Source organism: Mus musculus, chromosome Y (assembly GCF_000001635.26).
Source record: "Mus musculus strain C57BL/6J chromosome Y, GRCm38.p6 C57BL/6J".
NCBI lineage: Eukaryota > Metazoa > Chordata > Mammalia > Rodentia > Muridae > Mus > Mus musculus.
In genome coordinates this window covers 38,896,796-38,902,795 of record NC_000087.7, presented here as the reverse complement: position 1 = coordinate 38,902,795, position 6,000 = coordinate 38,896,796, and positions in this window count along the sequence as shown.

Genomic DNA, 6,000 nt, shown 5'->3' with positions numbered 1-6,000 from the left:
AATACACTAAAAACCACACACAAACACACACACACACACACACACACACAAACACACACACACAAACTAAACCTAAAAAAAATGAAAGATAATATTCTAAAAAAAACTTAAAAAAAAAACAAAACTCTAAAACACCTTAGAATCCTTAAAATTCAAAAAAACCCTAAAAATACACTAAAATATTGAAAACCAAAAAAAAAAAAATCCCTCCAAAACACTCTTCTAAAAACTCTACAAAACTCGTATCAAAAACAATAAAATTAAAAACAAAGAAACAAACAAAAAAACTCAAAACAAACAAATAAACAAAAAAAACACCACAGGAAGCCCAAAATGTCCATAAAGTAATTATTTTTCTTTCTTCCTTTCTTTCTTTCTTTCTTCCTTTCTTTCTTTCTTTCTTTCTTTCTTTCTTTCTTTCTTTCTTTCTTTCTTTCTTTCTTTTTTCTTTGTTTTTCTTTGTTTTTTTTTTGTTTTTTTGTTTTGTTTTTTGGTTTTTTGTTTTTGTTTTTTTTTTTTTTTGTGGTTTCTTTGATGACTGGGTTTCTCTGTGTATTCCTGGCTGTCCTGGAGCTCCCTCTGTAGACCAAGCTGGCCTTGAATTAAAAAAATCTTCCTGCCTCTGCCTCCCAAGTTCTGGGATTAAAGGCAAGGGCCATCATTGCCTGGAAACCCTAAAACAATTAAACTTCAAACATAAAATCCTAATTTTTTTTAAATCAAAATCAACAACCACAATTACCAAAAGACCCTAAGAAATACAGTAAAATGCTAAAAGGTAAAATAAAGCCTAAATTAAACACCAACACCATAAAATACACTAAGATCCTTAAAACAAACAAACAAGAAAAAACACTAAAAATACACAGGAAGCCTATAAACCAAAACAAAACAAAAAACAAAACAAAAAAAAACCAAAAAAAACAAAAACAAAAAAACCTCTAAAACACTCTTCTATAAACTCTACAAACCCTTCCAAAAACCCATAGACATCTAAAAATAATACACAAGAAGCCAAAATTACTCTAATACTTTTTTTTTTTGAGACTGTGTTTCTCTGTGTATCCCTGGCTGACCTGGAACTTCCTCTGTAGCTCAGACTGGCCTCAAACTCAAAAATCCACTACCTCTATCTCTCAATTGCTGGGATTTAAGGCAAGGGCCACTACTTCCTGGCAACCCTAAAACTCTTACATATCAAAAATAAAACCTTAAAATTTAATTTAAAAATTCTCAAACACATACACACACACACACACACACACACACACACACACACACACACACACACACACACACACACACAGACACATAAACACCAGGCATGGTGGAACACACCTTTTATCCTAGCCCTTGGGAGGCAGAGGATGACAGATTTCTTAGTTTGAGGCCAGCCTGGTCTACAGAGTGAATTCCAGGACAGCCAGGGCTATACAGAGAAACTCTGTATCGAAAAAAAAAAAATCCAAAAACAAGTGAACAAAAAACTTAACCCAAACCAAAAAAAAAAAAAAAAAAAAAACCAAAAAAAAAACCAAAAACAAACAAACAAACAAAAAAACCACCCCCCCAAAATACTAAAAAACAAAAATCATAAAAAAAAACTTTAAAGCCTAAAAAAAACCCAAACCCTGAAGAACCCTAATATCCTAAAAAAAAAGAAAAAAAAAAAAGAAAAAGCAGAAAAAAACACTACAAATACACTAAAATACTGAAAACCAAAAACACCTCTAAAACACTCTTCTTAATACCCTAGAAAACTCTTAAGAAGAACACTAAAATTCTAAAAAATTAAGAATATAAAAGAATGTAAAAATGACCCCAAAAGTGGGCTTATTCTTGTTTTTTTGTTTTTTTGAGTTTTTGGAGACTGGATTTTCTGTATCTGTGGCTGTTCTGGAGCTCTGTCTGTAGACCAGGCTGGCCATTAACTCAAAAATCCTCCTACCTCTGCCTCCTAATTGCTGGAATTAAAGGCATGGTCCACCATTGCCTGGTAACCCAAAAACAATTAATTCCCCAATATAAAACTCTAATAGTTTTTTCAATGAAGAACAAAAACAAAAAACCCTAAGAAATACAGTAACATCAAAAAAAAAAAAAGAAGAAATAAAGTAAAGCCTAAATTAAACCTCAAAACCCTAAAATACACTAAAATCCTTAAAAAACCAAGAAAAACACTAAAAAATACACTAGAAGCCTGAAAAACAAACAAACAAAACAAAAAACAAAAACAACAACAAAAAACTTCTAAAACACTCTTCTAAACACTTTACAAACCTTTTGAAAAACCCATAGAAATCTAAAAAAAAAAAAAAAGGTACATAAGAAGCCAAAATGTCCCTAAAACATGTCCTTCCTTCCTTTATTCCTTCCTTTCTTCCTTTTTCTTCCTTCCTTCTTCCTTCCTTCCTTTTTTCCTTCCTTTCTTCCTTCCTTCATTTCTTCCTCCCTCTCTCTCCCTCCCTCCCTTCCTTCCTTCCTTCCTTCCTTCCTTCCTTCCTTCCTTCCTTCCTTCCTTCCTCCCTTCCTGTCTCTCTCTCTCTCTCTTTGTCTGTCTGTCTGTCTGTCTGTCTGTCTGTCTTTCTTTCTTTCTTTCTTTCTTTCTTTCTTTCTTTCTTTCTTTCTTTCTTTCTTTCTTTCTTTCTTTCTTTCTGTCTTTCTTCTTTTCTTTTTTTTTTTTTTCTTTTTTTTTTAAGTTTTGGAGACTGGTTTTCTATGTTTATCCCTGGCTGTCCAGGAGATCCCTCTGTAGAACAGGCTGGCCTTGATCTAAAAAAAATCCCCTAATTTTCCTCCCAAGTGCTGGGTTTAAAAGCATGGGCCACAATTGCCTGGCAACTCTAAAACTATTAAATACTAAAATTAAAAACCCTCAAATTGTAAATAATTATTCAAGAACAACAATAATTATTCAACAACAAAATAACCTAAGAAAAACAATAAAATTCAAAAAAAAAAACCAAAAACAAAAAAAAACAAAAAAACTAATACACTAGAAGCCTCAAAAAAAAAAAAAAACAAATATAGAGTTTAAAACACTCCTCTAAAAACACTAGAAACACTTAAAAAAAAAACTAAAAATCTTTAAAAAACACAGATGAAGCCAAAAATGTCGCTAAATTTCTTTCTTTCTTTCTTTCTTTCTTTCTTTCTTTCTTTCTTTCTTTCTTTCTTTCTTTCTTTTTTCTTTTTCTTTCTTTCTCTTTCTTTGTTTCTTTCTTTTTTCTTTCTTTCTTTCTTTCTTTCTTTCTTTCTTTCTTTCTTGTTTGTTTTGTTTGTTTGTTTTTTGTTTGTTTGTTTGTTTTTTTTTTTCTTTTTGAGTTTTGGAGACTGGGTTTCTCTGTGTAACCCTGGCTGTCCTGGAGAATATGCTGACTTGAACTCTTAAATTTACCTACTTCTGCCTCCCAAGTGTAGGATTAAAGGCAAGGTCACCACTGCCTGCCAACACTAAAACTCTTAAACGCAAAAAATATAACTCCAAAATTAAAATAAAAAAAAAACTCAAGAAAACAAACAAACAAACAAACAACAACAACAAAAAAATAGAAACAGTAAAACGCTAAATATACCGCAAAGCCTAATAACTGAAAATCACTAAAATACCAGACCAGGTAGCACTCTGAACCCAAAGGGAGAGGCTCCTCAGTGTCCCTCCTCATTCAGAATGCTTGGATGGTTGCACTGCTACCTCAAGCAGAACTGCAAAGTGAGGCAGCTCAGGACTGGCCTCTACAGGCTCGAGAACAGCCTCTCTCCAGGCTCGGGACTGGCCCGGGCAGGCATGAGGACAGCCTCTCTCCAGGCTCGGGACTGGCCCGGGCAGGCATGAGGACAGCCTCTCTCCAGGCTCGGGACTGGCCTGTGCAGGCGCAAGGACACTCACTGTCCAGGCTCAGGACTGGCCCGTGCAGGCGCAAGGACACTCACTGTCCAGGCTCGGGACTGGCAGGCATGAGGACAGCTGCTCTCCAGCTCGCAACTGGCCCGTGCAGGCATGAGGACAGCAGTTCTAGAACTTTGCTTCATTCCTGAGGCCAACGGTCACTCTAGTTCTGTGCTCTTGGCCTTCAGGACGCGTTCACAGTACTCGGGAGAGAGTGCCGCTCTCAAAGGTTGCTGCTTAAGCATTGTTTGCCACGAGTCACCATTGGCAAGTACATGCACTGCCCCTTTCATGGGCAGTGGCCCATTTCATGTTTCTTGAACAATTTCCTTCACGATTAAATGGCCAGACGTGTGGAGAGAGGGCAGGAAGCCTCAGCCCGGACTTTACCCTCTGACCAGGGACCGGTTTCCCAGCCTCCACGGCCTGGGACCCCCTTCAGTGTCCCCCAAAGGAATAGTAATACCGTACCCCAATTGGGGAATCTCTTGCAGGGTTCCCAGCCTCCACGTCCTGGGACCCCCTTCACTGTCCCCCAACCGGATGGTAACACCTTACCCCAACAAGGGAAGCACTTGACCAGCAGAGACCCGAGGGACTTTGATCATCCGGGGCTCCTTAGACGGACTCGGTACAAGTTCAGGAGCCCAAATCCCTATGAAGACCAGAGATTCAAAAAACCTGATGCTCACGTGACAGAAAAGCTTCAGAAACTCAAAGCTCTTGTCAAGGCTTCAGCCAAGAAGAGGATCCCGGACCCTTTGAGGAACCTGAAAGAGAACAAAAAATGGACAGTTACAATTCCTCTGAGGGTTCCTGAGGGCACGAGTCACCCACTGACCAGGGATACCAGACCATCTGTTTTACAGCCTGCCACCAGAAAAAGAGTAGCCTCCTCTTCTGTGCCCATCCCTGGGAAGGTGACAAGAAGCCAGTCTATGTCCACTGTGTTTGAAGAACCTATGGATTTTGACCAGTTGGGTGATAGAGTGCCTGCAGCATCTTCCACAAACGGGGCTGGAGATGCCAGTCACAAGTTTAAAAAAGATCACACAGTGCCTGGGCTGTCTTCTGCTGGACAACATGGACAGGTAATCTCCCCACATATTCAAGGTTCCCCACACCCTTCCGTATCTAGCCAAGGAGATCCGGGAACTTCCACTTCTCCCCAAGATGCTCAGGGACTGTCCCTATCCACCCAACATGCTCGGGGACTGTCCCTATCCACCCAACATGCTCAGGGACTGGCCCTATCCACCCAAGATGTTCTCGAACTAACCAGATATTTCCAAGAGTCTATGGGGCATTCCACATCTGCCCAGGCATCCCAAAGACTTCCCACTTGTGCTGAAAGGAAAATCATACATGCCTCCTCTTCCAGAAGGAGTTCCAAAAGGTTATCCCCTACCCTACATAACTCTAATCTTTCCAATTCTCCTCCAAAGCATGTTGGACAAGACTCCTCTGGTCAAGGGGACCTACAACAGGCCCCATCAGACAAGGAGGGATCCAAACCTCCTTCTCCCAAAGGTAACATCACTGATTTCTCTTTTGTCTCAAATGTATCGACTTCCACTTCCTCTCCCCAGGAGAGTTCAACATGTTTGACAGCTGCCAAAGCAGGGCATAAAGCTAAGTCCTCTCACAAAGACAGCCAAAGATGTTCCCCTTCTCCCCCAAAGTGCCCCATGCAATCTGCTTCTAGTAAAGTGAGTTTGAGACCTGACCCTGCTGACCAAGAGGATTTCAGAACTTCCCCTTTAAACCAAGAGGGCTTTCAAAGTCCTCTACCATTAAAAAATGGGCTCAGATCATCTCTTACAGTCCAAAGGGAAAGAAATGCAATCACGATTCCAAAAGTGAGCCTCACACCGCTCATACCTGCCCAAGCAGAGACAAAAATTTCCACACCTATACCAGGAGCTCAAGGACCTTTGCCATCCTTAGAAGGGGCTCTTGAGAGTTCCACACATAGGCTATATGTGATAGAAACTCCCGAGTCCTCCAAAGGGACTCTTGTGCCTTCTGCACATACACAAAGTGAACTAGAACCATCAGCATCTTCCCCAGGGGTTCTGAGACCTTCTCCATCTGTTAGGTGGCCACTAGGA